This window comes from Polypterus senegalus, chromosome 1, assembly GCF_016835505.1.
Source record: "Polypterus senegalus isolate Bchr_013 chromosome 1, ASM1683550v1, whole genome shotgun sequence".
Classification (NCBI taxonomy): Eukaryota; Metazoa; Chordata; class Cladistia; order Polypteriformes; family Polypteridae; genus Polypterus; species Polypterus senegalus.
This window is the reverse complement of record NC_053154.1, coordinates 277,496,539-277,509,725: the sequence shown is the minus strand read 5'-3', so window position 1 is coordinate 277,509,725 and position 13,187 is coordinate 277,496,539. Positions and strand designations below refer to the sequence as shown.

General features: G+C 40.4%; 1 protein-coding gene across 5 annotated transcripts in view; it reads left to right on the top strand.

Moving 5' to 3' along the window:
• Positions 1 to 13,187, top strand: part of LOC120542545 (Kv channel-interacting protein 2-like) — a 718,730-nt gene that overhangs the window by 663,970 nt on the left and 41,573 nt on the right. The window lies entirely within an intron of this gene.

Here is a 13,187-nt window from a genome sequence, read left to right as displayed (position 1 = left end):
TGCGACCCGAGTTTTCATAACAGTTTTAATCGCCCCCCCCCCTAGCATTTTTTTGAAATGTAGATGCATATTTTATTATACCTACTTAACTTTTATTGACATTTATCTAACTCTATATTTATTGTTCTAGTATCAGAATGTAGTTTAAGTTCATTTGTTTTGGTTTCAACAGATGTTTCTTTCAAATTTTTGATTCTAGTTTTCTTTTTTTCACATCTTCGCTCCCCCCTTTTTGTTACTTTGCCCCGCACCACTGGTTGAGAACCACTGGTCTAAACAATTTAAAAAAAAGCTTTTATGGAATTTATCCAGTATTTTTACTAGCAGTTACAGTAAATGACACGTCAAGCACATCTGCTGCAGGTATTTCACAGTAAAGCTCATGCCAAGTCTGTCAAAACGAAGCTCCTTGTTTAAAGGGTTGGTGTCGATGGGACTCTTCTGTATTAGAATACTCTCATATTAATTCTGCATGAAATGACTAAATAAAACACAAGGTATTTCGTGTTCGATTCACTTTGGCCAGTCCGAAATCAGCAGGAGAGTTGGATGGAGTAGAGAAAGTGATGCTTTATAGCCTGATGCTAGCCATTCGTAGGAATGTTGACACTTTGCATTGGAAATAACTGGTTGGGGTTTCTAAATAAATGTGGTTTTTAAATGTGAAATGCAGTTTCAGGGACTCAGGATCAATTCCTTACCTGTGTGGAGTTTGCCATTCTTCTTGGGTCCATTTCCCTGAGTACTCTGGTTATCTTCCACGTCCCAGAGATGTGCATTTTAGGATAATTGGCTTTCTTGTTATTGGATTTGTGTGCCCAGGCTGGCAGCCTTTCCCAGGGGTGGTTTCTTCTGTCTTCACAATTCTGCTGCCTTGCCCACCCCACAACGCTGAATTAGCACCAGTGAAATTGATACTTGATCAGCACTAAAGCCGTGCGTATTAGTCTGATCGGCGTCTTTGTAAGTTGCCATGTCGGTGTGTATGTGAGGGTACTCTGCAGTGGACTAGCACCCTCTTAAATGCTGCTTATTCCCTTTTCATTCATATTGTCAGAATGGGCTCTGATTCCCTGCAGCCCAGAATAGCATTAAGCAGGTTCAGTAAATGAATGAATGATGATGGAGCATACATTTGCTAAATTTGTGACAGAAATCAGGCTGCATGGGAATGAGTGCGAGTGTGCGTCACTAAGGACTGACTGTCCTTCAGAACTGGCTGCTGGGATTGGATCCTGCATCCCATGACCCTGTATTGGAACAGATGGACATTCATTCATGCATTTATGTAATTTTCCTAATCAGTTGACTTTTTTTAAAGAGATGTATAAGTCATTAGGGCAATAGAACAATAGTATTTTTGTTTCTTCAGCTTAGAAATTGTGGTAGGTGTCTTACTCCATGCTCAGACAGTGAGTCCTATGTAGTGACTGATCCAATGCCTTACCCACCAAGCAACCACTACAAAGATGCATCACAAAACTGAGTCCCAGTTCAACAAATGAGGCCTTTCTTATTATTGTGACCAGTTAGCCATTGAGGCCTGTGGTACCCTCACCCCTGTCTGTCTGTCTGGGAAGCTTCTTTCATTTTAATATTCAAAGTAAGGCTAAACACCTACTGTTTCCCTATTGGTCTTATAACTTTTATAATTTATTCTGGGTAAACTGGATTTTTTTTTCTCATACCTTATTCATGCTTTGTAAATGTACTGTCAAGCTGGCGAGAGTAATGTGCTATCTGTGTATCTACTCCTTTATACCATCCTTGCATCCTTGCAACAATGGGGCATCCTTATTAAAGAATACTGTGTGACTTCTGAGACCTCTTGATTTAATGGCGCATCTTGTTAACAAGCCACTTCAGGTCAGGATCAATAAACAAATTAACTCTAAAGCCAGGTCAGCAGGGCTAAGAATGGAATATGTGCTTTGGACTGATAAAAGCATGCTGCTGTATTTGTGCATGTCCGGTATATGTGAGATTGTGTGTGTGTGTCTGTTTAATGTTCACGTCTATTTGTGCACATCAGCACCTGTCCTCACCCTCACATGTATTACTAGATATTTCCTCAAGTCTTTATTGCTGCAAACTGACAGAGAGGGAGAAAGGGAGAGAGGTAAGGTTAGCTTACCAGTTATTCATATCTGCTTCTAGGCTCTTTGGATTGGAAGGTTTTTCTTGTAAGAGGTGGCAGGCGTCTCTTCTCAGATTTCAGTTTTGTCAGGAAGACTGCAATATCTGACGAGTAATCATTGGCCAATGATGGCATTTCATTTCATATTATGTTCTTTCTTTCTTTCTTTAGTCATCTAACTTATGTAAAGAAACATCTAATGCCCTGAACAGTGGAATATAGAATAGAACTAGAAAAATATATGAATGTGTGGCTCAGGTGCAGAAATAGATATATTGTAGAACAACAACAGTTTATTTCTTATGTAGCCTAAAATCACACAAGGAATGCCTCAATGAGCTTTGACTTATTCAAGGAAACAAGAAAAATGGGAAAGGGAAAAGCAGTTCAGAAAGAGACACCCTTCCAGGTAGGTTGGGTGTGCTATGGATGGCAAAAAAATGGGGTAAATACAACACACAAAACACAATACAATACAATACAATACAGAGAACTCTTACTGAATGAAGCCTGGTTTCATTAGAACTAAACTAAGCTCATGGCTTACTTCCACTAAAATGAGTTACCGTATTTATGCGTGTACCACGCGCACATTTTTTCCCGAAAATCAGCATTAGAAAATCAGGTGTGCATCATACACGAGGAAATGTAATTCTGCAATGTTTACTTCTACTTAGGCTCGCTTGCTCTCTTACTCGCTTGCTCACGCACTTACGCTCTCTCTCTCTCTCTCGCTCGCTTGCTCACGCACTTACGCTCTCTCTCTCTCTCGCTCGCTTGCTCACGCACTCGCGCTCTCTCTCGCTCGCGCACACGCACTCTTTTTCACTCGCGCTCTCTCTCTCTAAATGCTTCCTATACAATCACAACACGCGTCGTACATGGGGCAAAATGGTTTTCACGATTTTCTTTGTAAAAATTATGGTGCGCGTCTTACACAAGGGCACATGGTACACGAGTAAATATGGTATTTGTTTTTATATAAAGAGTCAAATTTTGCATCAGGTCTCATTAGATTTGCCCTCCATATCCACTATTCCCATAACACCAGTCTCATTAGTTTAGTCAAAAAAAAGCCCTGGCCTAGGCTCTTGAAGACACGATGCTCTCCGTTCATCCCGTAAATGTGCATTAGGTTATTGATTATATTTAAACGTGGTATGAATGCATGGAAATGGACAGGTGGTATGGGCTAGTGATTTAGATGTTGGACTGAAAAATATAACCTTGATGGTTAAGTGTTCATTATGGAACCACAGCGTGACCCCATGCATGTTTTTTAACCTTCTTTTAACTTAGTTTTTGAAACAGGGGAATTATTTAATTCTCATATGCATTTTTAATTTGTTATTCACGGTAAATAAAAGGTTCAACTACGTAAATGTAAATTAATTTTTGATTTTTGAATGAGACAATAGCAGGGTGTTTTGTAAATTGGATAAGATTTTCTATTTCTTTTGAGTCTCCTTTAGTTAAGCATAGTTGGAGAAGGGATTTTCTGAAGGAAGTACCAAATATGACAATTTCCACTGTACAGTATATACTTTACTGTACAGTATATACCTGAAGGTGATCCCCGTATAACTGAAGTAAATTGCACAAATAGAAATATTTAGTAAACACAGATGCAAGTTTGTTGTCGACTAAGTCCAAGACGGAGGAGGAGACGGTTTTCGGGATTGGAGGGAGGAAGAGGAGAGTACAGGAGGTCAGAAGCCAAAAGTGATGTCATTGGTGTTAACTCCATCAATCATCTATTCAGCAGAAGAAGGAAAAGAAATGGCATTAATTAACAGTGCCAACTGTCAGCAAAGAGTGGACTTACCACTTGAAGAGCCTTGAAGTTGTCTCCCAAGTGCACGTGTGGCACTGAAAATATATATCGCACTCGACACACGTAAAAAGGTTTGGGGCAGCCACCCGTATATTATTCCTAGCTGCAAAGGGATGGTTTTCCAATCAAGAGAGTAGTTGATTGTGCAGAGTCCAAAACAGAACTGGTGAAGGTTTGAAAAGAAGGCGGTTTTAAATGGTCAGACAGGAAGTGATGTATGTTTAACTGGAAGTGGCGTTCTTGATTCAGGTTTTCCCGCGGCTGGTCTGTAGAGATAGGAGGAGAAGGTTTAATGCACCCCGCCCTCCCCTGGCCTGGTGTGGAATTACCATTACTTGGTCAACACAACGTCCTCCTATTCGCACGTGTGTGACAATATATATATCCCCACCGCTTCGCCCGCATATTAGTGAAACAGGACAGTGAGGAGGGCCCTCCCTACCTACATTCCAAATTTCAAGTACCAAGTCCTCACGGTTCGGGAGATTTCATGATGAGTGAGTTAGTGGTATTTGGCTTTTATATATATAAACTGCTCAAAAAAATTAAAGGAACACTTTGAAAACACATCAGATCTCAATGGGAAAAAGAAATCCTCCTGGATATCTACACTGATATAGACTGGGTAATATGTTAGGAACGAAAGGATGCCACATCGTTTGATGGAAATGAAAATGATCAACCTACAGAGCCCTGAATTCAAAGACGCCCCAAAAATCAGAGTGAAAAAATGATGTGGCAGGCTAGTCCATTTTGCCAAAATTTAATTGCAGCAACTCAAAATTGTACGCAGCACTTTGTATGGCCCCTGTGTTCTTGTATACATGCCTGACAACATCGGTGCATGCTTCTAATGAGATGACAGATGGTGTTGTGGGGTATCTCCTCCCAGATCTGGACCAGGGCATCACTGAGCTCCTGGACAGTCTGAGGTGCAACCTGGTGGCATTGGATGGACCAAAACATAATGTCCCAGAGGTGTTCTATTGGATTTAGGTCAGGAAAGTGTGGTGGCCAGTCAATGGTATCAATTCCTTCATCCTCCAGGAACTGCCTGCATACTCTCACCACATGAGGCCAGGAATTGTCGTGCACCAGGAGCCACTGTACCAGCATAGGGTCTGACAATGGGTCCAAGGATTTCATCCTGATACCTAATGGCAGCCAAGGTGCCTTTGTCAAGCCTGTAGCGGTCTGTGTGACCCTCCATGGATATGCCTCCCCAGACAATCATTAACCCACCACCAAACTGCTCATGCTGAATGATGTAAAGGCAGCATAATGTTCTCCATGGCTTCTCCAGACCCTTTCACTTCTGTCACATGCTCAGGGTGAACCTGCTCTCATCTGTAAAAGCACAGGGCACCAGTGGTGCATCTGCCAATTCTGGTATTCTATGGCGAATGCCAATCGAGCTGCATGCTGCTGGGCAGTGAGCTCAGGGCCCATTAGAGGACATGGGGCCCTTGGGTCACCCTCATGAAGTCTTTCTGGTTGTTTGGTCAGAGACATTCACACCAGTGGCCTGCTGGAGGTCATTTTGTAGGGCTCTGGCAGTGCTCATCCTGTTCCTCCTTGCCCAAAGGAGCAGATACTGGTCCTGCTGATGGGTTATGGACCTTCTATGGCCCTCTCCAGCTCTCCAAGAGTAACTACTTGTCTCCTAGAATCTCCTCCATGCCCTTGAGACTGTGCAGGGAGACACAGCAAACCTTCTGGCAATGACACGTATTGATGTGCCATCCTGGAGAAGTTGGACTACCTGTGCAACCTCTGTAGGGTCCAGGTATCGCCTCATGCTACCAGTAGTGACACTGACTGTAGCCAAATGCAAAACTAGTGAAGAAACAGTCAGAAAAGATGAGGAGGGAAAAATGTCAGTGGCCTCCACCTGTTAAACCATTCCTGTTTTGGGGGTCATCTCATTGTTGCCCCTCTAGTGCATCTGTTGTTAATTTCATTAACACCACAGCAGCTGAAACTGATTAACAACCCCCTCTGCTACTTAACTGACCAGATTAATATTCCATAAGTTTCATTGACTTTATGCTGTACTCTGATTAAAAAGTGTTCCTTTAATTCTTTTGAGCAGTATATATATATATACCTAGATATTATAGATGCGTATAAAAAACAATTAAGACTCAACAGCTAAATAAACTGTTGTGCTTCAGGACTCCTAATTTTGAACACTAATTTCATTTCAGTCTTTTTTTCTACTAATTAAATGCATCTTTCCATTTTCAGCTGCCTAGTTTCCTGTTACAGGGTTGCATGGACAAGAAGGTTCTGGAACAAGGCACAAGTATTTATACTCATACATATGCTTCTACAATTTATTATTTTTTTACTCTAAAATTTATACTGCATTATGATACTGAAGGATAGAGAGGAGTTCAGATTAATACTGACTTGAAGCTCCCAACCCCACAAATGGGCATTAAAAACAATGGCACTTTCCAGACATGGCTTATGGCGCCATATAGCATGCAAAGCAATACAAAATGTACGAGCCAATCCATCCAGTGTGATTTTTTTTAATGTTGCACAGCTTAAAGAAACAGGCTGTGTTTACATTCATCCATTTTTAAACCCTCTTAATCCAATTTAGAGTTATGGCAATCAGAGTCTATCCTGGCAGCATCAGCTGCAAGGCAGGAAAGCTCTGAACAGGCGGCTGCTCTGTCCCAGGGCACCATATTAAAATATATTTAACACTCATAGGGCCAGTTCAGGGTTGCCAATAAACTTTACGTCCACATCTTTGAGGATGTGAGGATCTCTAAGAATATGTGGAGGAAAAGCCACACAGATATTTGGAGAGCATGCAAACTCCTCACAGACAATGGCTGGGCGTGATATTCCAAGATCCAGCATTACTGTGCAAATATAAAAACTCAAGGCAATGAATGGAAGCAGGATTCAAACACAAGAAGCTGAATTCTTGAGGCGGCAGCACTAACCACTGCATGGTTTAGCCTGTTAATTTATTCTTGTATCTAAATTACATTAACAAATACAGAACAATAATTATGTATTGATACACAATATAAGTGCAAAATGCTGAAAATAAATTCTTATATTATGTACACAGAAGTATGCAGATAGGCATTTTAAAAAAATAAAGTGGGTTTTTCAATACACCTAAATATTAATACTGTTGTTAAATCAAAGTAGTACATATAAATTTAACTGGTGCCCTGTTCAGAGTTGATTTCTGCCATACTCCCTATGTTTCTGTGGTGGGCTCTGGTTACCAAATACCCTGATTTTCATTTAAATAGGCTAGAAAAATATATAGAGTGATGGTATGACTAAGTACAAAGAGAAAACATCAAAAGACTACTTTATTCTCTACTGACTCTGTCTGCCATTGCCCAACTGATAATTTACTGTCTTGCTGGACACTACAAGTATATCACTACACCAAAGGGGTAGGCAAATATTGGCATGCTAAAGTTGTAATCTTTCTAAGTTATGTTTTAAAAAGCACTTATTAGTCACTACTGGAAGAACGTAGTATATTAACTTTATTATTTTGGTTAATCTTACATACATTGTAAAGCAGGGCCATGAAGAAATGGAGCCCATCCTGGAAACAATTGGGCAAGACAGGTAGCAACATTGGGTGAGGATCCAGTCCAACATAGGACTGACTCCTGTAATCCAGCCATTCTGAGAAATACTAGGGATACGAAAGGAAACAAACACGGAGATGCTTACAAAATTCATAAAGGTACTGACTGGGTTGGCATGTAGTCTACAGAGCCATGAAGACAGCTGGGGGCACCACTGCATCCCTGGAAACAACTTAAAAGATAGAATTAAGGCTGGCTTGGCTTCATATACAAAGTGAATACACAATTATTTGCTGCTCTGAGACAAATATATATATACTTTTATATGCTTTGTAGAACATGCACTCATTACATTAGGTACCTTTTGTCACTTATGTAAAACCAGACAGTAGTAAATTATAAAGCACTTTGATTAATCTTCATGAGCAAATAACAGAAAGTGTACTCTGCCTTCATATTTAGGCCTTTACTGGTGTCACCAACTGACATGCCAAGACTAAACTGTTCTTCAGTGTGTGTTAATTGTAAGGCAGGGCTTGATGTTTCATTGACATACTGTATTAGCTTTGGGCATCAGCTCGTGGTCACCATTACGTTCACATTACTTACACAAAGTGAATTTGAACACCAGGTTCATTCAAACGAGTAAATCTGGCTCATCGTCAATTGGGTTTGTAGACGTGGCTAAAGCAGACCTTGTCCACGTTTTGCTGTCCATTGAACGACAGTCAACTTGGGTATAAGAGTTATATTCTGCAAAAAAAGGAAATGAAAATTAAAACCATAAAATGAAAATGCAGTCTCTCTTTTGTAATTTCATTTTCAAAGTCTATGCACAAGAATGCTGCAAAAATTAAAAATACAATGAAATAACACTACTTGCAAGTTTATTTTCACAGTCTACATGCAAGAATGTTGCAAAAATTTAAAATCAAATTGACAATAAACCATTTGCAATTTCATTTTCAGCCTGAACAGCAATGAAGCAGCAAAAATGAAAAGTAAAACACAAATAAACACTGGCGCCACCTGCTGCTCAATGAAATTTCATTATCCAGTTCTCAAAATGCAAATAGTGTGGATCGATGGGCGGGGCTTTGCACTGCAATCTCCCACAATTCTTTGTCCTTCGTAGCAGTAGCCACTTCGATTAAGTTACATGATTTTGATCGTTTCACCTCCCTACTGCGGGCTTTACAGCGAAACTGTCTGAAGGCTAGGCATAATTGTAATTGTGAAGAAATTAATGTGATATTTAATTGCAATATTTAACATTATAAAAAATGAGTTCTTATTATGTCATCATTTACATTATTTACAATGAAGTGGAAACAGGACGCTTTTTACTTTTGTTGTTATTGTAGTATTATATAATTTACCTCTCTACAGTTTCCACCATCTCCTCCTCTGTCCCATTCCCCTGTAGTTGATCGATGAATCGATTGGACTCATTATTGTTAAAACATTTTAAAAGTAAGGTGTTAAGGTAGTTATTTTTTTTTACTTTTTTTCATTACTTTTCATAAGAAGGTGCTACGGTAGTGATTATTTTATTCACTATGAAGACCTTCCATAATCTGTAATTTTTGTTTAATTCATTTTTCTTTTTCCATCATGTATACATTTTTTTAAACACCTCATTAAGTAATTAATGAGTAACAAATATGAACTTATTATCTATCGATTAATTTCATATTTGTAAACAAGAAGAATTAAATTTAAACAAACCGGAATTAATTTTCTGATTATTCTAGAAAGTATTGAACATATTATTCCAAAAAGATAATTCCAAAATATGCTTGAATAGGTGTGTGACGATGTGGGTTCTGGCTCCACACTCCCATTGCTGTTGGAAGCACTTGAACCCAACACCGTCGGTAATGTCACCGATGAGCTAGTCAATGGAGGCAAATTACTGAGCAAGGGGAAGGTCTACAAAAGGTGCAACAGTGCTTTTATTAAAAGAAACAATCAAAACAAAACAGTGTTCCATGTAAAGTGCAGTACTCCAAATTCTTCATTAAATAATCCATAAAAGGTAAAACGTGGAGGTTAAAATAATAATAAGAAAAAGCAATCCTTTAAAACGAGGTAAAATGTTTCTTACAGGAAGCAGTTTTTTTAAAACAACAACAAGGACGACAAGCCTGGTGCATCTTTCCTGTTGGCGTTAGCGTCTCACCTGCTTATCCCGTTTGGGCTTAGCAGCAGGCAAGACGCTCTCTGCAGCTGCCCTCCTGAAACACACGTATGAGACTGGAGACCTCCTGATCCCTGGCTTCGGTTTGGCTCTCATCCCAGTCCCCGAGACTTGATGTCCACCAATGACCAGGACGCACACACTGGGGACTCCACCACCAAGCCTCCCGACTTCCGCTGCCTTTCCCCGGCCTTCTGCGGCTCGTCGCTTTCCTCTGGGTACTCCCGCTACCTGGTCATTCAGCGGGAGCAACATCAACTCAAACGTCTGGTGTTGGCCTAACACCCAGCTTCCTTACAGCTGCCCTCGATTGCGCGCTCAACACACGCCCGCACCGCCTGCTTCCTTGCTACCTGTAACCTCCGTCCTCTTTTCCTCATCTCTTTTCTCCTCTCTCCATTTTTCTTCCCCCCTTCAACCGACTTGCGTTTCTTTTTTATAACGTGAGGGGCCATCACAGCTGTAGCATTAGCCACGGGAGCAATCACGAATGTGGGCAGTTCCCCACCTGTGTACACGGTGAGAAACGCCCACATCGACGACTGGCCCGCTGCTACAACATCGCCTCATGAAGCCTGGTGCGGTGATTATTTAAAAATGGCCTTTGCTTAACGAGCTGTGGACCCATAACACCACAAGGTGCAAAATATTTTTAAATTGCTTTATTTTCATATGGTTGTTATATATTATCTTTATATATTGTGGGGAACAGCCCAGACACAGACAGACAGACATGATGTTAAGCACCACAACATGTTTATTGTACACTATATACAAGACAGTGACACACACAACCCAGTGCCGCAGCACCAGTCACCCTCAGAAGTCCAGGCCCTCAACAACACAATACCTTCTCTTCAGGCCGCCTCTTTGCCTCCTCCAAGACCTCGTCCGTCTTCCACCCGACTCCAGCCTTGAATGAAGGGAGGCGACCCCTTTTATTCTCCCCCGGATGTGCTCCAGGTGTGTCCCGGCATTCTTCCACCGACACGCCCCAGTGTGGCGGAAGTGCTGGCTGCATCCCCAGAAGCACTCCGGGTGTCCCTGCACCTCTTCCCCCCAGCACTTCCGGGTGTAGCGGAAGTGCTGAGGTCCAGGGCTCCAAAAGGATAGGGGCACCCCCTGGCGGTGACCATAGGCCCCAACAGGGTTGAGCTTCAAAGCTCTGTACCCGTGGCCCTCAAAGGTACCAGGGCGGTCGCCCCCACATGGTCTGGGAAAGGCCAAAACCCTCCTCCGGTCCTCCTAGGCATCCTGGCTGGGTCACCACCCCAGCCATCTCTGACAATATTTGTATGTGTATGTGAGCAAATAATTGTTTCTATGAAGTTACCCTCATCGTGACTGGAACTTTTAAACTTTAAACAAATTCCATGTTCTTCATTCTTGTGTCACTCTCCTAAATAATCAAGTCACCAAAACAACAAATGATTCCATCAAGAAATATGACTTTAATGATTTAATCATTTTGACACTTAAAAGAAGTTTAATGATTATAATCATTATACCCAGAGTAAAACTACTAATTCAATTCTGCTATAAATATAATTTCATATACTGTGTACAGCACTTAATAATAACAATAATAATAAGAAGAAGATTATTAAGATTGATACGCTATAGACATTAAAGGGGATTCCAGTCACATTTTTGCAGCTTCATTGCTGTTCAGGCTAAAAGTGAAATTGCGAATGCTGTTATTTTGTTTTATTTTTAATTTTTGTAGAATTCTTGTGTGTAAACTTTTAAAGTTAAATTGTAAATTGTGTTATTTCACCTTATTTTGCATTTTTACGGCATTCTTGCGAGATTGCATTTTCACTTTATAATTTTAATTTTCATTTCCTCTTTTGCAGACAATTCCTCCCATAGCTCGGGAGCACCATAATGTTTGAACACAACTCACATGATGTGCTGCTTTCCCCTTATGTGTGGAGTGCTGCCCTTGGTCAGCTCATTTATCATTCAGCCAGTGAGCACTGTGTGTCAGCATAAACACTTCGTCTTTTTATTTCCAAGACGTTTCCAATTTAGTCATTCATTTATTGGGTTTGGGTCAGGTTTTATGATATATATTTATTTATACACGTTTCAAAAGTATTATATAAAACGCTGCTTAGCAAAAATAATTTGTGCAACATAACTGTAGCAGAGTTGTGCTGCCAGATGCTGGCTTCTTCTTCCCACAAGCAACCCAAAACTATCTGTGGCTTAATAACATTTGTAGTCATTTAATTTACAAAAATCACAAAGTTGGTCTATTCAATCAATCAAGGGGCTGACACAGAATATTAAGTAGAACATATCTACTAAGTAATTTGGAACAAAAGTGTCCATTAATGAGCTCTTCCAGTGTAGTCCGGATTTTTGCCTCTTTTTAAAATATGCAGTCCAACTTTATTTAAATGCAAAGACTCTTTTAAATACCTCATTAATTATTTTCTGACAGCACGATGAAGAGGTTAATGGCAGGCCATAACCTGGGGAGTTACAAGTCAGGATTGCTTGGCCGCACGCCACCTCCTTGTGTTACACCCGTTATGTTAATTTCACAGGGAAATGAGCATAAGGCAGCGTTTTTGTCCAACTAATGAGATCATCTGTTTCTTGGACCCCAAACTACTCCAGGGAAATCACAGATGACACCTTTCTGATGTTTCTTTGCCAATACTTCCCATGAGGTCGCTGCTTCACAGCCTGGAAGCCATTGATAGCCGAGCATGAAGTCAAGTGCAAGCAAGACAATGCGACATCTGGCAGGTGGGACAGCCCACTGATTTTTGGATCTTCTTTATTGAATTAATTTTTAGAAGCTTATACCCGCTTGACAGGCCTGATGAGGTTTATTATACCGGGGAGTTTAGAAATAAAAACAAAATCTTTCACAGCAGGGAAATAACAAGGGGACTTGGTTAGGACAGAAAATGACTTACAGATACTGATGGTCAGAGCTTGGTGCCATAGCATTTCAGTCCTCTCTCTTGATCTGTGAAGTATTTACTCTGCTGGGCTACAAGTCTCAGAACATCCTGGATTAACTGATTAGGCTGTAGGATTTCCATTTCCTCTTTTATTTTTTTTATTTTGTACTTACTGATGCATGTAGTGTTTAGATTATACACCATAAATGCCTCTGAGCCTTTTCAGCTCCGCTCCATTTAATGAAATCTTCTAACAGCGTCAAGGTGTACAACACAACTTTGGGTATTTACATTAAATGTGCCGATATTAATCAGAAATGCAAGTAGGAATTTCACTGTACATGTGTGAATACTTTCATTACTAAATAAACTGAAGATTAATACCATAAATTACTTTGAAATATTACAGTGATTTAAATTCTGCTTTAGTCCAAAATACCATAACGGTCATTTCACAGTACTGTTTTCTTCTTTTTTCATTCTGCACTAGTTGCTATCAATTGATGTCTTTTTTTGG